The sequence below is a fragment of the Bufo gargarizans genome, chromosome 10, assembly GCF_014858855.1.
Source record: "Bufo gargarizans isolate SCDJY-AF-19 chromosome 10, ASM1485885v1, whole genome shotgun sequence".
In the NCBI taxonomy this organism is placed as follows: Eukaryota; Metazoa; Chordata; class Amphibia; order Anura; family Bufonidae; genus Bufo; species Bufo gargarizans.
The window spans coordinates 88,968,036-88,993,686 of NC_058089.1; the positions used below are offsets into that span (position 1 = coordinate 88,968,036).

Sequence of the window (25,651 nt, forward strand, 5' to 3'; positions counted from 1 at the left end):
CCCTGTTGACTATTTTGAATGAAACGCTTGATTGTTCGATGATCACGCTTCAGAAGCTTTGCAATTTTAAGAGTGCTGCATCCCTCTGCAAGATATCTCACTATTTTTGACTTTTCTGAGCCTGTCAAGTCCTTCTTTTGACCCATTTTGCCAAAGGAAAGGAAGTTGCCTAATAATTATGCACACCTGATATAGGGTGTTGATGTCATTAGACCACACCCCTTCTCATTACAGAGATGCACATCACCTAATATGCTTAATTGGTAGTAGGCTTTCGAGCCTATACAGCTTGGAGTAAGACAACATGCATAAAGAGGATGATGTGGTCAAAATACTCATTTGCCTAATAATTCTGCACTCCCTGTATGTAACGTTTCGGCACACAAGCCTTCTTCAGACACTGCCCATAACAGAGAAACCAGAGGTAGGTATAAAACAGACCAGAGTACACAGATAAATATGTATATATCAAGTAAACACAGCAAATGATAACAAAAAAAAGGAGGAAAATAATAAAGAAAAGAAAAAAGAAAAATAAGGAAGTATGGTATAATCCTATTTCCAAGAAAATATATCACGATCTTAATACATTGTATAAGCTATTTGCTATGTTCAAAATATCACATTGGCTCGATAATGCGATGTAGGTATACAAGGAAAGTTCTCATATTATTGACACCATCTAGTAAAGGTTCTATGGTCGTCCCCATTCCTCTCACAATTGTTTAGTTTCAATCTAGGTTAGACTCTGTATGTAATATAAGGAAGGAATATCCCAAATGGAGAGATAACATGCCCTACAATGCATTCAGTAACATTTGATTTGGATTACTTACCTATGTCGAAGTATCCCCAGGCCCATTAACTACATTGGACGCTCCTATTGCCGCAGCATGATATCCTTTCAACTGATTCCATTCCAACCTGATACACCCTATGCACTTGAGGTTCTTTGTGACTTCTTTCAATATGCTTATATTGTCATTTCTATTTTTTCCCTTTTTTTTCTTTTTTCCATTTTTTGCAAATTTTTTAAAATCTTTCTACTTTTTAAATTTTTTTCCCTTCATTCTCACTCCCTAAATCCAGGTATGTTACCTACAAAGAGGACCAAATACAATGGCATTCGCTCTTATTACCGCCACATTATGAATTAGTGTGCATGAATGCATAGGATAAGTGTGAAAGATATTTATCAAGGCAACATTTTTTACCCTAACATTTTTCACGGTACATCCTTTTACCCAAGTCAGTTAATAAATAGGTATTTAAGAGGAAGAGAAAGGTTGTTACTTTTCACAGGATTGAAATAGATGTGGATAATTTGCCATTATTTTCATTTCTTCTAGTATTGATGGACTTTTTTTTTTCAAGATTAATTAAGTAAGGAAGATGAGATGTGACGCTATTTATTTTTAACCCTACTGTAATTAGGGGTTCTGCACTTTGTTTAAACTGATGATTTATCCTCTGGATAGATCCTCAGTATCTGATCAGCGGGGGTCCGACACCCTGGACCCCCACCGATCAGCTGTTTGAGAAGGCTGCAGCCTTCTCACTGTTTACCGAAGACCCAGTGATGTCATGATCATGACTAGTATCACTGGCCTGAGCGCAGCTAAGCTCCGTTTCCTTGAATGGAGCTTAGCCCCGCCCAGGCCAGTTGATTCAAGTCGTGACGTCACTGGGCCAGCGGTAAACAGTGAGAAGGCCGCAGCGCTGCTGGAGCGCCGCTGCCTTCTTAAACAGCTGATTGGCGGTGGTCCCGGGTGTCGGACCCCCGCCGATCAGATGCTGATGATCTATCCAGAGGATAAATCATCAGTTTAAACAAAGTGCAGAACGCCTTTAAGGTTCATAAATATAATGGATGACGTGGATTATTTTGTCTGGTGGAATGACAGTAACCATAATGGAAATGCAATGAATCCCATTATAGTCAAGGTACTTAGATATAGACATGCACTTCTATATGTAGACCTTCAAATATTTTATATGGTGGGAACAAAATACCCTTGACTAAAAATCACATATGTTGAACTAAAGGTGGCATCATTTCTAGGAATGTTTGGAATTCTATGAATGGCAAACCTAAAAAGTTAGCAAACAAGTACACTCAAGTACGACTCTTGGAAGCGAGTTGCAGAACCAGTCGGTTACATAACAGATCTAAACAAAAACACGTCATCAGTGATGAGGCAATCACGTGCAGGTTCTTTCCAGCGTCAGTTGTGCCTGCAGCTAGTTAGATATGTGACATCAGTAGTTATTTTTTGTAGCAAAACTTTCTTGGAAACAACACTTTCCTGGAAATTAAAGGGTTATTCCGATCACAGGGCATAAAAAAGATCAGTAGGGGTCCCTACAGTGGAGCAACGATCGTAGTCTGTGGAGTTGCACCCCCAACCGTGTCCAGAGTGTAAGGGGACCCACCAAGGATCAGCACTGGTTTCAACTGTGTCCAAATCCTCAGGATGCAGATAAGTTGAATACCATGGGTGTTCTCCCTTCCGCTCCTGTCAGCATCACACACAGCTATCCTTTCCTCCCACGCTGGCACCGGGCCCGTGCCAATGTCTGGTCCCTCCTCTGTCTTTCTATGACCTTCACTTGACTAGCGGCATTGACAGAACAGGTAGCGGGGGCACACAGTTCTTGAGCTGGACTGGACACCTTGGATACATTTATTTCTCTGGGCCTTTTTTAAATATTTTTGGGCCATGAAGCCCACCAGTGCCCCTGAAACTCTACATCATAGTGGAGAGTCCAGGCAACCAGTGGTGCTGTCACTGGCATCAGAGAAACCCCCTCAACAGCAGGGGGAGGAGAACACAAGAAAAGTTTGGCAAGCCAGTGCGGAGAGATCGAACCGCCACACCTCAGTGAGTAAGACCATTAGTGCTGAGCGAATCGAAGTGTCCGAAGTGGACTTCGACACGAATTTCAGGGAAAATTTCCTCATGCTTCGTGGTAACGAATCAATTGTCCTGGAAATGGGATAAAAAAAAAAGCACATAGAGCCCACCACCGCCATGTTGATTGAAGGTCCCGCGTGAAATCTTGTACACAGTTATGCATTACGTCACCACGCCGGCCGACTTAATGATGTCATCACACATCACGCAAGATTTTGCTCAGAATTTTCAATCAAGATGGAGGCGGCAGGGCAGGCTCTTCGCAATCAACAGTTTGAGGCAAGTATGATTTATTTTTTATTTTTATTATAGACCTTAATATTAATGTCAGATGCCGCGATCAGCGATGACCGCTATATCTGAGGGGTACACTGATGGTGAGTGACGCAATCTTCCTCCCCTGTCATTGCACCCACTACTTACAAAAGAAATGCGCTTTGTGACGAAATTATTCGTCACAAAGTGAATTTTTAGTTTCACACTTTTTTTATTGCAAGGTATATCAGACAAATAGTACAAATTGCGGTACTGCACTGTTAAATGAGTCCCACGCAGGGGGTGACCAAGAAGACAATAAGCCGATATGCAGTCCATTGAGAGTTCTACAAAAGCAATGAATCCAAAAACAGAGACAAAAAATTGTAATAATTACAACATTGGTCCCAGTAACATAAAGAAAAGAAGAAAAAAAAGAAGCATGAGATCCAGCAGCATGGTGGGGTATTTCGACAGATTGGTTAAATGTTGGTATCCAGCATCCTGTATGCGATCAAACAGTTCCCCATTCACAGTATGACATAATCTAATCTATGTAGGGTATGGGAGGAGGACAGCCAAGGCTGCCAAAGTTTTGAATATGCTGCCATCATGTCAGTTTGGATTGTGGTGATCTTCTCATAGATGGCCATTTTGTCCATTCTTTGTATGACTTCTGAGATATGAAGCGTATTAGTACGCCATTTTGCCGCTATGTGAATACGGGAGGATAGAAACAATAATTGCGCCAGTTTAAATTGAGCATGTCTCAGTCCCATAGGTTTGTCCCCAAGGAGACAAGTAGCTGGTAATTTGTGGAAAGGAATGCCCAGAAAGTCTGCAATGATGGAACATGTATTGGTCCAGAATACGCTAACAACTAGACATGGTACATTGAGCCTACTGAATGACATCCTCGAAAACAGAGGAGTGAGACCGTGGGGTAAAATCGATGTAATCACTCAGGGACCATATATGTCCTATGAAGGACTTTAAAGAGGACCTCTCACCTCTCCTGACATGCCTGTTTTAATAGCTTCATGCATCCCCCTTGTAGTAACAGTCCTGGAGCATCTATTCTTATGCCTGTATGTTGTGCCGTTCCTTTATTATTTCTACTAGAAGTTATAATTGTATTGCTATTAGCCTTAAGTAAGGGTACAGAGGGTGGTAACCAGTTGGGGGGGGGGGGGTCCACCCTATCCATGAGAGCAGTGGGGAATTCCATTTAAGAAGGTCAGCCCGGATATCCCGCATGAAGGGGGGTATAGTTGGATCTATACGGACCAGAGATGTGGGGTGTGAGATGAACACCAAGATATGCAAGTTTGGGAGGACAAGTGCGGAAGCCAAATTCACTTTCAACAAGGGCAATGGTGGAAGGTGGGGTATTGTAATACATAGCCTCTGATTTTGTAGAGTTAATTTGGAAACCTGACACTGTAGGAAATTCCCTCGGCAGGGTGGCTAGATTAGGGAGTGAGACCGCTGTGTTGGTGATTGTCAGCAAAATGTCGTCAGCAAAGCGATTCACCTTCATCTCATGGCCACCTATGTTAATCCCCTTGATATCTGGAGTTTGTCTTATTAGGGCAGCTAGGGGCTCAAAGGCTAAGGCAAAAAGGGCTGGAGATAGCGGGCAACCCAGCCATGTTCCTCTGCCTTTTTTAATGGGGGAAGGGGCATTTGTAGGGAGTTTGAGGAATGCAGATGGTCAGAATATAGGGTAGCAAGGGCATGAACAAATGGGCCCCGGATACCCATCTTCCCAAGGACAGCAAACAGGTAATCCCAGGACAGACAGTCAAATGCTTTTTCAATGTCCAAGGAAAGAGGAGTAAGGGGTACCTGCTGTTGATGGGACCACAAGATGATATTGAGGATTTTACACACATTATCGGGGACTTCTCAACCTGGGATAAATCCCATCTGGTCGGGGTGTATTAGGTGCGGGAGTAGCTGATTTAACCTATGGGCCAGTATTGATGTGAAAATTTTGGCATCTAGATTAAGGAGGGATGTTAGTCAATAGTTTGACGGAGAGAGATGGTTTCTATTGGGCTTAGGGATAACAGTGATGAGTGCATCCAAAAACTCTGCCGGCATGGCTTGTCCCTGGAGTAGGTATTTGCTAAAATTTTTGATCTGTGGAGCTAAAATGGAGGCGTACTTCTTATAGTAGAGAGTGGACCGGCCATCTGGGCCTGGTGCCTTCCCCAGTTTCATCATTTACATGTGTTAATTCTTTACTTGTATAAAACTTAACATTTATTTTCTTTATTAAGATGTTTCTACTTATTACTAACGTTTAAAATTCTCAGCCGTCTGTGAGTTTATTATTTCTGGTTGTTGTCACTGGTATTGCACTGTTTGTATCACAGTATAAGCTAGCTAAGAGGCTCACATATGTTTCCTGCCTCGCAGGCTCCCCTGCTCTATACGGTTACTGCCGTTATATACTAGCACTGTTATCTCACAGTGCACTCGGGTTCGGGGACTGTAATGCGTTCCCTCTCAGCAGGCCTCCCTGTTCTATGCTATCTCTGTAGTATCGCTTCTCACAGGCACACGCTGTCTAAAAAACACACACTATTCACACTCTGCCCCCCGACATGTTTTGCCAAACACTTGGCGTCCTCAGGGGTATCGGGCAGTAGGCTAGTGATGGGGCGAGACCCAGGCTTTTAAAACCTCCCTCTGATGGCATCGTTGTTCCATTAGCTACTGTGTGTCTATTTTCTTGCTACGTGCACTTCTCTAGCCTATCAGAGGTAGTTTCATAAGGTGTTGTAGCGTATAATCACTCCCATTATTTTGCTTGTCCAATGAATGCTACCGCTCTTATTGCGCATGCGCTGGAGCTTAAACAGAATTTCCTCTATGAGTCTTTCACTGCGCATGTCCATGAACTTATATATTAGACTGTCGCTGATCTTCCATTGGGCATGCGTTCAGTCTTAGTGGATTTTTAAGTAGGTTACCATTGCGCATGCGCTGGAAATTCAACACATTTTTTATTGTCCATTTTCTACTGCGCATGTCATTGCACTTATATATTGACTCACTCTGTCTATCTATTACGCATGCGTTTGGTCTTAGTAAATTACAGGGTGGATTTATTTTGCGCATGCGCCACAACTTTAACTGCAGGTCCTTGGTCAATTTATACTGCGCATGTCATCGGACTTATGTATTTGGTGCTGACTATGTCCATCCACTGCGCCTACGCCTGATCCTAGTGGATTCCCAAGTCGATCACTATCGACTATGTACCTATTGTGTTAAAGTTCCAGCGGATGCGCAATGGTAACCTACTTGAAAATCCACTAAGACTGAACGTATCCCCAATGGAAGATCAGGGCCAGTGTAATATATAAGTCCATGGACATGCGCAGTGAAAGCCAATGACATGCGCAGTATAGATGGACAAAGAAAATTATATCTAAGTTCGAACGCATGCGCAATAGAAAATTCGGTGCAAAACTACTAGAGATCTAACGCAGGCGTAAATAACAACTTGAGCAGGCGGAACATATAAGTCCAACGACATGGGCAGTGGAAGTAGATAGGGAAAACTATCTTAGGTACATAGTCGATAGTGCACCTGCGCGGAAAAAAATGAACAACTGAACGCAATTGCAGACAAAACTGACTGAACTTGCTTGCAAAATAGTGCGAGTTTCATTGAACGCACCCTGAACGCATCCGGACCTAATCCATTACGCTCGTGTGAAAGGGGCCTAAGGTTTTTTTTCGGTTCTATGAAAAAGTAGGGCATCTAGTTGTAATTTGGTGGCTTTGTTGGCCTGATGTATATATAGGGAGGGATGTTGCTGATGGGCATAAACTAAACTGCTAAGCTTGGTTTCTAAGGTGACCTGGGCCAGCTCCCTCTCTCTCTTCCGCTTCGAAGCTAGAGCAATGAATCGGCCTCTAATATAGGCCTTATGTGAAAGCCAAAGCCAATGGGGGGGTAGTGTCATCAGTGGAATTTTTCTCAAAGAACCGGGTGACATTTGTGGATCACAAAGTTAATTTTTTTGTAAGCAGCCGAATTTTCAAGCTCATCTTTAACGGCCATGTGTTTCTATAGCCCACCCCTCAGCTCAGCTGATGGCACACAGGATGTCAGTATCGCTACAAAAAGTAGCACAGAGGGATCCCTGTGAAGCAAAATGCAGAAAATCCTAAAACTCTTGGTGTAGAAAAGTTCAGTCGTTTGGATAACATGTTTTAAAATATTATCTAAGTTCCGCTGTGGGAGGTCCGCAGCGTTTAAGCTACATGTAGCCGTATCCTCATGGAACTATGACATGAAGTAGTACTTTGTTCCTGTGGAGAAAAGCAAAACCACCTGGCTTATAAATGTGAATTCAACAATTTGAGAAAGAATAAGCTTACTCAGGCTAAGTGAATAAATATATTTAGTAGTGTTGAGCGAATGGAAGTTAACAAAGTAAAAATCTATCCAAATTTCAGGAAAAATTTGAATTTCCTCATGCTTCGTGGTAACGAATCAGATTTTAAAAAAAATGCCTGGTACACATGTTGCAAAGTGAAAGTAAGTAGCCCAGGAACGAGGGATCACCCATTATGCCACGCAGCCAGCCAATCAGCAGATAGCCAGCCCCTGTGATGTCACAGCCTTATATAAAGCCTCACCCTGCCCGATCTCCACCATCTTACAGTGAACCGAAGTGCAGATGTGTAAATTGCTAGGGAAAGTGTTTTACAAAGCTTTTAATAGTATAATCTGGGATAGGGGCAGTGCAGGGACGCAGGGTACCATGGCCCTGCGTCAACACATTGAGCGTTACCATAAAGTGGCTTGGGAAAACCGCGGCACTAATGTAGTGGTGCAGCCTGATGCATCTACTAGAAGCCCCCACCTTTTCTCAAGCATTCAAGGCTCCACCACCTTAGCAGAATGGAGCTGTGTTTCCTTCCCATCGTCTACTGGGCCTGGTGCGCCTCCACCTACTCCTCGTTACGTGTTTCGCCATCAATCAATTACTGAGGCGATTGCAAAGAGACAACAGTATGCATGCACTCATCCAATAGCGCAGAAGCTTAACCTGCTCTTGGCCAAGTTGCTGGTACTACCGCCCCTCTCTTTCAATGTGGTTGACTCTTCAGATTTCAGAGAGCTGATAGCTTGTGCCGAGCCAAGGTAGAGAGTTCCAAGCCATCACTACTTCTCTAAAAAAAAGCTGTAACAGCCCTGCATACCTACATACAGCAGAATGTGGGCCAGTCCTCGAGCCTGCCGGTGTCTGGTACAGTTCACGGTAGTGCCGACGTGTGGAGCTGTAACTATGGTAAAGGACAGTATATGTCCTTTTACGGCACCCTGGGTAAAATGTGGTTCGAGCCCAGGCACACCGGCAACTTGGTCAGGTGATGGCAATGCCGTTTCTGCGTTCTCATGCTGTGATAGCGGCACCAATGTTCTCCTCCGCCTCCTCATCCTCCAGCTTGCCCTCCACTGTAGGCACAGTTCTGAGTGGACCTCCAGCATACCACCTATGCAGAGCACAGAGGTGTCCCACTGTTCTGCACCTGTCCAGACTGGGCAAATGGAGTCACACAGGGGAGGAACTGCTCGGCGTCATCAACCAGAAATCGAATCCTGGCTGTCTCTTCGCCAGTTGAAGATCGGAACAATGGTCACCGATAAAGGGAAGAACATTGTGTCGGCACTGCGTCAAGGAGAGCTGACCCATACACCTTACATAGCGTGCGTATTTAATCTGGTTGTAAACTGGTTCCTCAAGCCTTCCACCCAACTGCAAGATGTCTTGAAAATGGCCAGGAAACTGTGCATGCACTTCAGCCACCCTGCTTGAGCTACTGATAAATCTGGCTGGTCAGGGGAGAGGAGACGTGGCGCCTACATTTCACGGCCACCTGAGACCTGTGGGGGCTGAACTGGCAGAGCATGAGGACATTAATGTCCAGGAATTGTATACAGAAATAGGTGGTTTATCTGCCCAAGTGACAGGAGAGGAACAGGAGGAGCATGAGGAGCTGGAGGGTGATGAGGAAGACCAGGCAGTATGCAGTGGAAATGGAGGCAGGGTCCCTCTGATTCCCTTGTGCAAATGGCCAGATGCATGTTGAGTTAGTTGCTTGCGTAATGACAGCCACATTATCACCCTTTGGCAGAGGGATGACCACTGGCTCTCCGCGATGTTAAACCCTCGTTACCGGGCCAAAATAGGGGCTTTTTTTACACCTGCTAAGGATGAAAAACTCAACTACTATCGAGACAGCCTATGTAGTTGGTTGGTCGCTGCCTACCGTATGTGCACCATCACCCATCCTCTCGAAGGTCTGACTGGGGGCACCCATTGTGCTCATACTCCACTGTCATGACTGCTGGAGGGCAGTGGGGAGACAGGAGCAGAACCAGAACCATCAACAGCAACTTAAAACTTGAGTCTCTAATGAGCACTTTTCTTCACCTGCCTACTGAAGAAACCAGCATCAGCAGGACATGGAGAAGAACCCGAACAAGCAGGTGGTGGCATTCTTGGATTGCACCCTGCCACCCCAGATTGAAGATTTACTGGACTACTGGGCAGCCAAACTTGATTTGTGGCCGCAACTGGCCGAGTTTTCCCTGGGTAGGCTTTCCTGCCCAGCCAGTAGTATGGCATTGGTTTAGTGCAGTGGGGGCATAGTTACCCAAAAGAGAACTCGTCTTTCAACAGGAAATTTGAGAGGTTAACCTTTCTTAAGATTAATCAGGTGTGGATCAGAAAGGATTTCCACAAACCGGTGCCTGATGCATCAGACTAGATCATTATGGCAGTAAAGTTCTGACTGCAGTGTGCTGCCATACCAGAACATTGTGAAAAATGGCCCGTTACTTCTGGCCACGTGCTTCAGTCACTATTCTGATGCTGCCACACACCTGCTGCCATCTTCTCCTACCGCCACCCACCATCTTGTGCTGTTACTGCCACTGCTGCCCCCCCCCCCCACTCTGTGACGGAGTTTCTATGTTGACTACTCATGCTGTTGCCACCCTCCCCACTCTGTGACTTCACGGTTAAGTCCATTATACCTGACACTAAGGCTCCATTCAGACGTCTGTATGAATGGTCCGGATCTGTTCTGTTTTTTTCAATTATTTTCAATGGGTCCAGAAAAGATGCAGACAGCACACAGTGTGCTGTCGGCATCCGCACTTCCGTTCCGCGGCTCCGCAAAAAATAGAACATGTCCTATTCTTGTCCACAATAGCGGACAAGAATAGGCATTTTCTATTATAGTGCCGGCCATGTACAAGTGGGCGGTGTCAGTGTTTTGCGGATCCGCAATTTGCGGATTTGCAAAACACCTACAGATGTGTGAATGGACCCTAACATTGACCTGTAAGGCTGAGTTCACACTTCAGTTATTAGGTCCGTTTTTGACCCGTAAGTGAGCAAATAAGTGAAGTTTGAACTGAGTCTAACAGTGATGCCTGTCACACTGACGCACAATAACAGTTTCACTACTACAACGGACTAGCTATGAATGTTTCTGCAATGCACAGTGATGTACACCGAGATACACTCTCCCTGCAGGCCGGGAAATAGCTGATTTATCGCGTGCTTCATGGCATATTAATTTGGATCACATTTTTTAGAAAAATTCGCCCAAATCAAATTTTTGAAAACTTCGCTCATCTCTAATATTTACTAAGTGTGATTAAATATAAGGTAAAACAGACACACATAGTAGTAAAAAGTAAATTATTCTGACTGGCCTACACATACAATATGGGGGGGGGGGGGGCTCCAAGTCCTCCCTGTCGTAGCACATGGCCGATACCCCAGAGTGGTACAAGAAATCAATCCATACATCTTACCTGGATGAAGTTCCTCAATGGAGTGCCCATTAAATGTCTGTGTGTGCCAGGTTTACACCTTTCAGCCCCTCCTCTAGTGTACAGCACGCATGTCTCTGACATAACCACTCAGGAATTTGGCTTTCTCAGCACAATGAGGGTTGGGGAGTTTGTGTATGTTATCAGGGCCGTCTTTAATGCGGGGCAAAAGGGGCAGCTTCCCCGGGCCCAGTTGCTCCTGGGGGGCCCAAGGCAGCTGCCTCTTGAGCCCTGCTGGCCACTTCAGTGGCGTAACGATTGAGGTCACAGAGTGTGCTTTTTTGTTTAAGTGCGGCAGCCGGGCCATCCCTGTATTTGAAGTATGGCTGTGCTGCACTGAATTCTATTCCTTATCTTGTCATTGGGTCTCGCGGGATCACAGCTGGGACTGGGAAGATAACGGGATTGCGATTTGCGCGCCACCTAACTGAAGCCCGGCAGTGCTGGCTGCGGCCGGCTGCATGAGGGCAGGAGGGCACGGCAGTGGAAGCAAAAGCAAATACTTCATAGGGGCCCGGCCCCGGGGGAAAAAATCATAAAAAGAAAGTGGCAAACAAATATATACAGTGGCTTTGGGGTCAAACAATTTAATATATACAGAGGGGGGAGAATGGATATATTATATATCCAATTTTCCCCCTCTGTATACAGTACAGACCAAAAGTTTGGACACACCTTCTCATTCAAAGAGTTTTCTTTATTTTCATGACTATGAAAATTGTAGATTCACACTGAAGGCATCAAAACTATGAATTAACACATGTGGAATTATATACATAACAAAAAAGTGTGAAACAACTGAAAATATGTCATATTCTAGGTTCTTCAAAGTAGCCACCTTTTGCTTTGATTACTGCTTTGCACACTCTTGGCATTCTCTTGATGAGCTTCAAGAGGTAGTCACCTGAAATGGTTTTCACTTCACAGGTGTGCCCTGTCAGGTTTAATAAGTGGGATTTCTTGCCTTATAAATGGGGTTTGGACCATCAGTTGCGTTGTGGAGAAGTCAGGTGGATACACAGCTGATAGTCCTACTGAATAGACTGTTAGAATTTGTATTATGGCAAGAAAAAAGCAGCTAAGTAAAGAAAAACGAGAGGCCATCATTACTTTAAGAAATGAAGGTCAGTCAGTCCGAAAAATTGGGAAAACTTTGAAAGTGTCCCCAAGTGCAGTCCCAAAAACCATCAAGCGCTACAAAGAAACTGGCTCACATGCGGACCGCCTCAGGAAAGGAAGACCAAGAGTCACCTCTGCTGCGGAGGATAAGTTCATCCAAGTCACTAGCCTCAGAAATCGCAGGTTAACAGCAGCTCAGATTAGAGACCAGGTCAATGCCACACAGAGTTCTAGCAGCAGACACGTCTCTAGAACAACTGTTAAGAGGAGACTGTGTGAATCAGGCCTTCATGGTAGAATATCTGCTAGGAAACCACTGCTAAGGACAGGCAACAAGCAGAAGAGACTTGTTTGGGCTAAAGAACACAAGGAATGGACATTAGACCAGTGGAAATCTGTGCTTTGGTCTACAACCACTGTGTCTTTGTGCGACGCAGAAAAGGTGAACGGATGGACTCTACATGCCTGGTTCCCACCGTGAAGCATGGAGGAGGAGGTGTGATGGTGTGGTGGTGCTTTGCTGGTGACACTATTGGGGATTTATTCAAAATTGAAGGCATACTGAACCAGCATGGCTACCACAGCATCTTGCAGCGGTATGCTATTCCATCCGGTTTGCGTTTAGTTGGACCATCATTTATTTTTCAACAGGAAAATGACCCCAAACACACCTCCAGGCTGTGTAAGGGCTATTTGACCATGAAGGAGAGTGATGGGGTGCTGTGCCAGATGACCTGGCCTCCACAGTCACCGGACCTGAACCCAATCGAGATGGTTTGGGGTGAGCTGGACCGCAGAGTGAAGGCAAAAGGGCCAACAAGTGCTAAGCATCTCTGGGAACTCCTTCAAGACTGTTGGAAGACCATTTCAGGTGACTACCTGTTGAAGCTCATCAAGAGAATGCCAAGAGTGTGCAAAGCAGTAACCAAAGCAAAAGGTGGCTACTTTGAAGAACCTAGAATATGACATATTTTCAGTTGTTTCACACTTTTTTGTTATGTATAGAATTCCACATGTGTTAGTTCATAGTTTTGATGCCTTCAGTGTGAATCTACAATTTTCATAGTCATGAAAATAAAAAAAACTCTTTGAATGAGAAGGTGTGTCCAAACTTTTGGTCTGTACTGTATATTCCAATTTACCCCCTCTGTATATATATGATATATATACAGAGGGGGCAAAAAATTGAATATATACATAGGGGGAAAAATGGATATATTATATGTTTTATGTGAGTAAGGGTGCTGTATGGTTGGAGAAGGGGGAGGGGTTAGTAGTACAGTACTATCTGCACATTGTAATAAAAAAAAAGTAATTAGCAAAATACTATATATTTGTGTCAGAAATTGTGTTTTTTTAAATTTTTAGAATAATGATACAGCCATTGTATTTGATACTTTTGTGCTGATTTTTATTTTTTTTCCCTCTATACCTCCTTAGCGGTAATCCAGAGTGTGGCTCGGGGTCACATTACACTGCAAGCAGCGGTAACCCTGAGCCACACTTGGGACCACCATGAGTTAATTTGAATGGCGCAGGGATGGATGCGGACAGCACACAGTGTGCTGTCCGCATTCGCCTTTTCTGGAGTGTGACGCGAACTTCCGTCCGCAGCTCCGGAAGTTTGTACTGCTCCGGGTACAAAATTAATGAAGATATCGTACCGCCATGGAGGTTAAGGGACACTATAGTCACCAGAACCACAACAGCTAAACGTAGTAGTTCTGGTGCCTATAGCATGTCTCTGCAAGGTTTTTAATGTAAACACTGCCTTTTCAGAAAACAAGGCAGCATTTACATTACTGCCAAGGAACACCTCTAGTGCCACTCATCAGATGGGCACTAGAGGTGCTTCCTAGTCCAGTGTTGCACAATGTGGAGGGCGTGCTTGCATGCTAGGGTGTGGGAAGGCAGGATCCAGAGGGCCCAAGTTCATTTTTGCCTAGGGTCCAATCAATATTAAAGAAGGCCCTGTATGTTATGTAACTATAATTACAGATTATAGAAGATAATCTAAAAGAAGACAGAATTAAATCAATACTCTTATGACACACCACCTTTTCAATTACACCCTTAATACTCTTTCCAACACAATGGCTCAACTCACTGGTGTCACTGTGAACATCCTCCCAACCAATTATGGCAGTGCTACAGGGCATCCTTACCCTCCACTTGGACAACCTGTAATAGTGTGGTTCTGCATAGCACCTCTTACAAATAATGCACTTCCCTGACTCCATGTGTAGTGCAGTTGTACCATTGATACACTGATGAAACCAGCTAGACACTATTAAGCTTGTTGCCGCAACTGGAGTAAAGTGTTTTTTTGAACCATGTAGTGTCTGCCTCAATTACTGTACCATCCTCGAGTGGGGTACCATGTTAGTATCAAGGCCCACACACATAAATTACCTAATTACAACCCTGCAAAACAATGTGTCCATAATGGACAAAAGTATTGGGACCCACATTACACCTACAGGAGATTTTATGGCATCCCATTCTAAATCCTTGGGCATTAATATGGCGTTATTCCCCCTTTGTAGCTCCCATTCTTTTGGGAAGGCTTTCTACAAGATTTTGGAGGGTGTCTGTGGGATTTTTTGCCCATTTGTCCAGAAGAACATTTGTAAGGTCAGACAATGATGTTGGATGAGAGGGGCCTGGCTCACAATCTCGTGTTCTAGTTGATCCAAATATGTTGGATGGGGTTGAGGTCAGGGCTCTGTGTAGCCAGTCAAGTTCTTCTACACCCAACTCAACCAACCATTATGGACCTCGCTTTGTGCACTGGTCACTGTCATACTGAAACAGAAAAGGGCCTCCCCCCACCTGTTCCCACAAAGTTGGAAGCATACAATAGTCCAAAATGCCTTAGTATGCTGAAGAATTAAGATTTCCCTTCACTGGAACTAAGGGGCCCAGACCAAACCCTGAAAAACACCCCCATAGTTTTATCCCTTCTCTATCAAACTACAGTTGGCACAATGCTGTCAGGAGGGTAACGTTCTGGCATTCCTCAAAACCAGACTCATCCATCAGACTGCTAGATAGAGAAGTGTGATTCATCACTCCACAGAATACGTTTACCTTGCTCCAAAGTCCAGTAGTGACGTGCTTTACACCATTCCACCAGACGCCTGGCATTGTGCTTGGTGAGGTAAAGCCTGCTCAGAGACTTTGTGTTGGTGTTAATGCCAGAGGAGGTGACTGCAGCATTGGTGAGTTTTATGTACTTAAACCCCCCCCCCCCCCCTCCACGTAACTTTACATGGTCTCCACTTTGTGGCTGAGTTGCTGTGGTTCTTAAACACTTCCACTTTGGTGGAATATCTAGGAGGGAAGACATTTTATGAACTGACTTGTTCTTTAGATCAAGCAGTTCTTTCACAAATGTTTGTTAAGGCAAACTGCATGGGTAGGGGCTGGATTTTATACACCTGCTGCAATAGGAATGAATTCAGTGATTAACAGGTGTGTTCAAATACTTTTTCCATATACAGATGTAGTAGCGTTAACATTAATGCTTTATGAGACGTGTTATCTGAACTAAATGCGTTAAGCAAACACCTTCAATTGCTTTTCAATGGCTTTGGTTTCAAGATAACGCGATGAGTTAAGAAATGTGAGTTAGGACTTTGAGTGTTAACCCTGCTACATCTGTAGTGTATATACAGTGGTATAGACATAGGCAGTAAATAGCTACTGAGCAGTCTCTCAGCTGATTGGGGTCCATTTAACCCATTAGTGACTGCAAACACGCCTTTTTATGGGGGCCTAGTCTAAGCGCTGCAGAGGTCTCGCATGCAGCAGAGAATGGGGCCTCAACTCTCACATAACAGTCCAGATAAGCAGAAGCACAAACCCAGTCCTTTTAACCCCCTTAGATGCCACAGTCAATAGCAACCACGGTATCTAAGTGGTTTGAAAGGTAGGGGGGCTATGTCGATGTCTTTGCATGGCATGACACATTGGACCTCTGCCGATCAGCTGTTTGAGAAGGCAGCTGTGCTTGCAGTAGCGCCGCGGCTTTCTTTCAGCCTTTACTTGGCCAGTGACATGTCACACTCAAAAAGTGTTATGTGCCCCAAAATGATGACAATTAAAATTACAAGTCATCCTGCAAAACTCAAGCTCACACAGCTCTGTAAAGCAAAAAAATAAGAAAATTATGGGTCTTGGGATATGGTGATGCATTTCCTTTTTTTAAGGGTGTTTATTATGCAAAAGTAGTAAAATAAAAATAAAAACTTTATGTATTTGGTATCGCTGTAATTGTACTGACCCAGAGAATATATTTATAATGTTATTTATGCCAGAAAAAGAATGTTGCTAAATGTAAAGTGTAAAAACTCTTTGTCACTACTGCTGCTTTTTCTCAACACTCCACCCCCGAAAAAAACAAAGTTATGCCTTAGGCTACATTCACACAAATGTATTTTGTTTACATGTCCATTCCGTTTTTTTTGTGGATTGGATGAGGACCCATTAATTTTAAAAAAATGCGGACAGCACACCGTGTGCTGTCCGCATCCATATGTCCGTTCTGTCGCCCCGCAAAAAATGTAGAGCATGTCCTATTCTTGTCCGTTTTGTGGACAAGGATTGGCATTGTTACAATGGATCTGCAAAAAAAAAAAAAAACGGATGCAATGTGGATGCCAAAAGGACCTCATCCATATTGTTTGCGGATCGCAAAACACATACGGTCGTGTGAATGTAGCCTTAGGGCTCATTCACACGAACGTGTGAAGCCCGTGTCCGTGCTGTGGACCGCAAATTGCGGTCCGCAATGCACGGGCACCGTCCGCGGGGCAGGCGCATGGGGATCGCAGGCCCATTCATTTGAAAGGGTCCGTGATCCTTCTGTTCCGCAAAAAGTTATAGCAAGTTCTATCTTTTGCGGTGCGGAAGCACGTAACGGAACCCCAGAAAGCACTCCGTAGTGCTTCCGTACTGTTCCGTTCCATTCTTCCGTTCCGCATCTCCGGATTTACGGACCCATAGAAATGAATGGGTCCGCATCCGTGATGCGGAATGGCCACGGAACGGTGCCCGTGTATTGCGAATCTGATAATGCGGTCCGCAATACGGCAACGGGCATCACACGTTTGTGTGAACGAGCCCTTATTCACACAGTCAGTGCTCGTTCAGTGATTTTGAGCAAAACCAAGTTGTGGCTCTAAACACAGAACAGATGCAGATCTTTCCATTATACCTTATGTCTGTTGTGGAGGCTCCAATCCTGGTTTTGGCTCACAATCACTGATGGAAATCACTGAGCAAAACACTGACATGTAAAAAAGGCTTTAAAGGGAACTTGTCACAAGTTTTATGGTGTCCTAACTAAGGGCAACATAAATAAGTGACTGATTCTCTTAGCAAAATGCTGGGTCACTTTCTTTAATTGACCCAGTCAATCTGCCAACATCTTGTATTGAAAAGCTCCAGCTCATAATGGAGAGTCCTAAATATTCATGAGCTCCTGACTCTCCCCGCCCACCTGCTGCTGTTTTTTTTCCATATGAATCAGCAGCAGCTGGGCAGGGGAGTGGCTATAGCTGTTAATTAAATATACGCTGGACTCAGGGGAGCACCCAGGAATTTTGTCTAGGGGGGTCCGAAAGGCAAAAAAATGTGGCATGTGTAGTGCGCTGTGCTAATTAAATTTTTTAAAGCCCTCTTTATATTTAAAAATGCAGGGAAGGGGTGTAGTGTGTTGCGCTGATTCTTTTACTTGGCGATTCTAAAAGCTCTGTAGGAAAATAACACCAATTTTTTGGCCCCGCCCATTATTAAAAGCCCCTCCTACAAATAATAGGTGTAACGAAACGCCTAGCACCCCGACCGGGTACCTCCATCGATAGATGCTCCTAGTGCTTCCAGAGGACTCCAAGCACTCCACCTGACACCGTCAGCACTGCAGACCCCACGAACCGCCGAAGCTTGGTGGAGGTCTCGCCGTCTCCTACCCACCCTGGACCTACTGACAAAGCTCTAGGCTCCAGTGGGTGAACCTCTCCTAAATGCAGAGACAGGAACCAGGAACAAGCTCTTACAAGAGCTTATACTCAGGGGAGTATTGTGATATAGCAATCCCCAAGAGTGTAGTTATCGCATTCCCCAAACATGAGCCAAAACTTCAGGAAGGTATAAAAGCAGCCTCTGACTGTACTTGCACGTACAGCCTATTTTATTCACCATCCACAAACATAGTACTGCCCACAGGGTTTTGAAATACAACCAATCAATATATTACAACACATACAATCTAAGTACAGCAACCAATCGGACACAGGACAGATATGTAGCAATTCAGGATACACAGACACAACACATCCCCACAATGCATCATGGTTTCCTCCTCTATGCCCTGGAGACACCCGAGGAGCAATCCAATTATCTCTCAGGACAAAGGGAAATCGCCAATACACATGTGCAGACAACAGGACAGAAATCACCATTTAAATACACAATGGGACAATGGCACAATGGGACAATAGAAACACACCCAGCATATTCCTCCCCTCTGTCTAGGAGATAATTGAGTCAATTTCTGTATCTACTCAACTATCTCCTACGCTGAAAAGTTACACTTCTTATAAATTCAGTTTATATAATGTGACTATTCTCATAGAAAGGGATCATCTGGGTCTAAAACACTGCGCGATGGTGGACTCAATTGGGAGTTGTATCTGGGGTGCACTAGAAACTATATGCTAGTAGCAAACACCCATCTAACTATGTAAAAGAGACTAACACCTGGGCGGTGGGCAAAATGCTAATTGGTGGAGCTGAAATCTGAAGCTACTAACCGTAAGATGAAATGTAGAACCAGTCAAGAGGGGTCAAAGAATAGGGCTCTGGATCTCCCCGACGTACGTTTCGCCGTTCTGCGTCCTCAGGAGGAGTGAATTAATGGGGCTAGATGACCAGTTTATATTGATATATGTTGTCCAATGAAATGGGGCGTTTGGGATCACATGTGTCGACTAAGACGAGATGGGCAACGCTGGCGCATGGCGCGTCACTTCCGGCCGCTGCTGTGACTACTTCCGCCCGTCTCCCGAGTCCAGGCGGCGGCAAGGGCAGCCACGCGTCGCGTACGGCACGGGCTGACGTCACCGGCGTCCGATCTCCTTGGAGACAGAGGGAAGTCCGCTGGCCGCAGGACCGTCATGCGCACTGTGCCGATCTCGTCTAATGCTATGCATGCCTAGGTTAGTAGCTAATACAGTTGTATAGGGCATGCTGGAGGAGCAAAATATTTTTAAAGGGCTTGTTATAATTGCGTAATCAATATTAAAGACTCTACAATATATAAAACCTGGAGATAAATACGATGGAAGGTGATAAAAAAGAAAATTAATAATAAATAATGTTCAACAACCACCATAACAGATTTCTATATTATTAATATTTGATTGAAACTATTAATTAATATCGAGTTTAAAAGTGAATTCATATATGGCGGGACTATTTATAGCACTAAAAAAGGTGGTATTCTATTTTATGAATATAAAGTGCAAGAAAAATATGTATACATTCAGTGATTATTAGGTATTAACATAGTGAAAGGGGAAAAAGTAGTGCAATTATATACATGATTAAACATCAGAAGTAATCAATTATACATAAATAGATAACAGTATAGAAATGGATAAAGTGCTGTTAGTGCAAATTTAAATTAAATACAATTGCGGGCATTAGGCCAGCTATAATTAGGTGACTGAACACATAGTGAATATACATTGTGGACAAATATAATATAAAAAAGTATATATAAAATGTGTTTACTATGTTATTTTATCCTATAGTCCACCTCCAACCGCTAATGAAGGTTTAATTGTGCATATAAATTCATTTCTAAAAAGGACCAAAGACGGTGTATCTCCTCCGGATGGATTGATTCCACAGGATGCTGCATAATATTTCTCCAAGGAAATCGCACATGTGTGTGAGAAGATGAACCCAAACTGTTTTTGGACAAAACAAATTAAAGTAAGTATATATAGTCATAATTAAATAGAACTGTTAAAAAAATATAATATGAAGATATTATATCCTAGAATAATTAGGAGCCATTAAAATAACATTTATTTTCCCCATAAAATGGATTAAAAAACACTGCATTTCAGAGGAAAGAGCTAAATCCAAAATTTTCATTAAGTCCTACCGGTGTAAGGGAATTTAGTCGAAAGATCCATTTGCTTTCTAGTTGTGCTAGTTTTTTGCCCTTATTTCCTCCTCTGGTCCCTAGATGGATTAGGTCAATACCCCTAAACTTAAGTCCACTTGGATTAGCTTTGTGGAAGATTTTAAAATGTTTGGGTATGGTTTTTAAATTTGCTAGGTCTTCCTCGTCATTCGCCTTTTCTATGTCCCTGACATGTTCTCTGATCCTTTTGCGCAATTCTCGTGTGGTCAGACCTACATATATTTTATCACACGGGCAGGTGGCATAATATACTACTCCCGTAGAGGAGCAGGATATGTACTCCCGGATATCATAAGTTCTCTGTTTATCTCCGTCCGTGAAAACATTTGTCCTTTCATGCATGTGCTCAATACGAATGAGCTAAATATCAAACTTACCTTTCAGGCTGCAAGAGAGCTGGACTTCCTGGATCTTCACATTCTGGTGGGTGAGGATGGGATGCTTAAAACAGATATCTACAGGAAAAAGACAGCGGTTAATTCCATCTTACATGCAGAGTCAGCACATCCCAGGACAACTATTAATGGAATCCCCACAGGTCAGTTTCTTAGGCTAAAAAGAATCTGTTCGGAAAAAACCCAATATCATAAACAATCAAAAATAATGAAAGACAGATTCCTAGATAGGGGTTACAGTAATCGGCAAATTAAAAAAAGCATGAATGTGGCAAAACAAAGAACAAGAGAAAAATTGCTGTACCCCAATGATAAAATTATCAATGATCAGAGCCAGGAACCAAGATTCATAACCAATTACAACAGACAGTGGGGGCAAATTAACAAAGTCCTAAATAAACATTGGGAGGTGCTGCTAACTGATATTAAATTAAAACAAATCGTTATCAATAGACCTTTAATCACTGCAAGAAGGTCAAAAAATTTAAAAGACATCCTGGTTCACAGCCACTATATACCTGAGGTAGTGGGAAAGAAGGATGAAATGAAAGGCGGCTCCTATGCTTGCGGCAGATGCAAAGCCTGTAAAAACATGGAAAGGACAAATGTTTTCACGGACGGAGATAAACAGAGAACTTATGATATCCGGGAGTACATATCCTGCTCCTCTACGGGAGTAGTATATTATGCCACCTGCCCGTGTGATAAAATATATGTAGGTCTGACCACACGAGAATTGCGCAAAAGGATCAGAGAACATGTCAGGGACATAGAAAAGGCGAATGACGAGGAAGACCTAGCAAATTTAAAAACCATACCCAAACATTTTAAAATCTTCCACAAAGCTAATCCAAGTGGACTTAAGTTTAGGGGTATTGACCTAATCCATCTAGGGACCAGAGGAGGAAATAAGGGCAAAAAACTAGCACAACTAGAAAGCAAATGGATCTTTCGACTAAATTCCCTTACACCGGTAGGACTTAATGAAAATTTTGGATTTAGCTCTTTCCTCTGAAATGCAGTGTTTTTTAATCCATTTTATGGGGAAAATAAATGTTATTTTAATGGCTCCTAATTATTCTAGGATATAATATCTTCATATTATATTTTTTTTAACAGTTCTATTTAATTATGACTATATATACTTACTTTAATTTGTTTTGTCCAAAAACAGTTTGGGTTCATCTTCTCACACACATGTGCGATTTCCTTGGAGAAATATTATGCAGCATCCTGTGGAATCAATCCATCCGGAGGAGATACACCGTCTTTGGTCCTTTTTAGAAATGAATTTATATGCACAATTAAACCTTCATTAGCGGTTGGAGGTGGACTATAGGATAAAATAACATAGTAAACACATTTTATATATACTTTTTTATATTATATTTGTCCACAATGTATATTCACTATGTGTTCAGTCACCTAATTATAGCTGGCCTAATGCCCGCAATTGTATTTAATTTAAATTTGCACTAACAGCACTTTATCCATTTCTATACTGTTATCTATTTATGTATAATTGATTACTTCTGATGTTTAATCATGTATATAATTGCACTACTTTTTCCCCTTTCACTATGTTAATACCTAATAATCACTGAATGTATACATATTTTTCTTGCACTTTATATTCATAAAATAGAATACCACCTTTTTTAGTGCTATAAATAGTCCCGCCATATATGAATTCACTTTTAAACTCGATATTAATTAATAGTTTCAATCAAATATTAATAATATAGAAATCTGTTATGGTGGTTGTTGAACATTATTTATTATTAATTTTCTTTTTTATCACCTTCCATCGTATTTATCTCCAGGTTTTATATATTGTAGAGTCTTTAATATTGATTACGCAATTATAACAAGCCCTTTAAAAATATTTTGCTCCTCCAGCATGCCCTATACAACTGTATTAGCTACTAACCTAGGCATGCATAGCATTAGACGAGATCGGCACAGTGCGCATGACGGTCCTGCGGCCAGCGGACTTCCCTCTGTCTCCAAGGAGATCGGACGCCGGTGACGTCAGCCCGTGCCGTACGCGACGCGTGGCTGCCCTTGCCGCCGCCTGGACTCGGGAGACGGGCGGAAGTAGTCACAGCAGCGGCCGGAAGTGACGCGCCATGCGCCAGCGTTGCCCATCTCGTCTTAGTCGACACATGTGATCCCAAACGCCCCATTTCATTGGACAACATATATCAATATAAACTGGTCATCTAGCCCCATTAATTCACTCCTCCTGAGGACGCAGAACGGCGAAACGTACGTCGGGGAGATCCAGAGCCCTATTCTTTGACCCCTCTTGACTGGTTCTACATTTCATCTTACGGTTAGTAGCTTCAGATTTCAGCTCCACCAATTAGCATTTTGCCCACCGCCCAGGTGTTAGTCTCTTTTACATAGTTAGATGGGTGTTTGCTACTAGCATATAGTTTCTAGTGCACCCCAGATACAACTCCCAATTGAGTCCACCATCGCGCAGTGTTTTAGACCCAGATGATCCCTTTCTATGAGAATAGTCACATTATATAAACTGGCTCTGTAGTTATTAGTTACTTTCACTTTTATGGCTTGGTACAACTTTTACAACACATTGTTATAAGTTATGTAATCATGTTCATTCTGATTTTCTAATAAAGACTATATAAATTTTAAGACGATATGGGATTCATTGTACTCATTTATTAAGGGTGTTTATTGATATTTCTGAGTACCCCAGTAACAGCATAGTTACTACTTTTCTGACCGTTTAGGTATTTTTCTTATAAATTGTTACAACTTTGTGAGTTTACATTGTACATGCATATAACTTATATCAATTTAACCAGTATAACTTGGGGACAAACCTATCCAAAATTCACTTGAATAGGTTCAGGGGTTTAAAAGTTAGTAAAAGTATCTTAAAGGGCCGTAATCCTGAGGCAAGAGGCTGGTAAACAGGCCTCTCCAAAACACTGTGGTGAGGTTGGTTTCGCCACAATAGGCCACTCCCAACAAACACTGTACAGCTGACATTCTATAGTTGCGGCCTGTCTCTACACATCATACGGAGAGAGGAGGCCTGTCCTGGCTGCACTGCCTGTTTCACATCATACAATAAACAGCAGACTACAGCCAGGAAGCTCCTCCCTCCCCAGATCCTGCTCAAGGCCTGTGGTTCCCCCCACCATTTGCCACCCGCCTGTGGTCTGCTGCCCCCCTTGACCGTCCTCATCCAGCTCTGAATCCTTCTTCTGCAAATGGCAGGGGGAAGAGCTGGAGCATCTCCTCTCCTACATAGCGCCCCATACCTCTTACATCCAGTGATGTCACCTTTGTTGTAGACATTCTCTTTATCTTCTCCATTCAGACCAGACCGCCATAATGATTTTTCAGCCGTCTCCCGTCTCTGCAGAGATTGAGAAACAGACATTAGTTTCCCACATTTCCATCATCTTCATATCTTCTGAACACCCCATCCTGCCACCCCCAATACTATACTGCAGAAACAGTCCCCCTGGAAATACTGCTACCACACAGATAGTGCCCCAATACTGTGCCCGCTGTGCCCCCAATACTATACTGCAGAGACAGTCCCCCTGGAAATACTACTTCCACACAGATAGTGCCCCCTTCAACAATTATTGGCCCACAGTGCTCTAAAAAATAACTGCTCCCAGACACTAATAGTATAAAGATAATGTCCCCCAAAAATTATTGTGCTAAGCTGATACTGTGGCAGGGTGCCCCCCAAAGTAACAGGGCTCCCCAAAATAGAAATAATTCTCTGCCAGAGCACACTTAGTAGTAATAATGCCCCTATAGTGCCCATACTAGTAATCATGTTCCTCATAGCCCCCCCCCAGTATTAGCAAAGCTCCGCATAATACCTCCTAGTACTAATAATTCTCCCTACAATATGACAGTACATGAAATACCCCCGCTTAGTGCCCGCTGTTGAGCTAATGTCCCCATAATGTATGCCAGTATAAAATACCCCTATATAGTGCCCCAGTAAATGCCCTCATAGTGCTCCTCTCCCCCTTCCCCATAGTGTCCCCCATAATATGCCAGTAAAAAAATGCCCCTTCTTAGTGCCACCATATGCCCCAATAGTGCTCCTCTCCCCCATAGTGCCGCTCTCCCCTATAGTGCCTACTATAATGTGCCAGTAAAAAAATGCCCCCTTAGTGCCACCAGATGCCATAATGCCACCATAATGTGCCAATAAGAATAAAGGCCCCTTTAGAGCCCCCACTTCCCCTTAGTGCCCCCAAATAATGCCCCTATAGTGCCACCAGATGCCCCATAGTGCCATTCTCCCCTATAGTGCCCCCATAATGTGTCAATAAAAATAAAGCCCCTTTAGACCCCCCAGATGCCCCATAGTGCTCCTCTCCCCCATGGTGCCGCCCCACAATGTGCCAGTAATAAATGCCCCTTCAAAGTGCCACCATATGCCCCAATAGTGCTCCACTCCTCCATAGTGCCGCCCTCCCCTAAAGTGCCTCCCATAATGTGCCAGTAAAAAATGCCCCCTTAGTGCCACCAGATGCCATAATGCCCCCATGTGCCAATAAGAAAAAAAGGCCCCTTTAGAACCCCCACTTCCCCATAGTGCCCCCAAATAATGCCCCTATAGTGCCACCAGATGCCCCATAGTGCCGTTCTCCCCTATAGTGCCCCCCATAATGTGTCAAAAAAAGCCCCTTTAGAGCCCCCATAGTGCTCCTCGCCCCCATGGTGCCCCCCAAATAATGCCCCTATAGTGCCACCAGATGCCCCCTAGTGCCATTCTCCCCTATAGTGCGCCACTGGCTGGACTCAATTACATCACGCTGGACTCAAATCAGCTCATTAGCATGTGTCATGTGGCATCTTTGTGTGT

General features: G+C 43.6%; 1 long non-coding RNA gene across 1 annotated transcript; it reads right to left on the minus strand.

Moving 5' to 3' along the window:
- Positions 1-20,768: 20,768 nt before the first annotated feature.
- Positions 20,769-22,011, minus strand: LOC122921073. Its single transcript, XR_006386964.1, has 3 exons — positions 21,928-22,011; positions 21,297-21,360; positions 20,769-20,838 (listed from the first exon to the last, which is right to left on the minus strand). It is a non-coding gene; the product is annotated as an uncharacterized LOC122921073 (long non-coding RNA).
- Between the last annotated feature and the right edge of the window lie 3,640 nt (positions 22,012-25,651).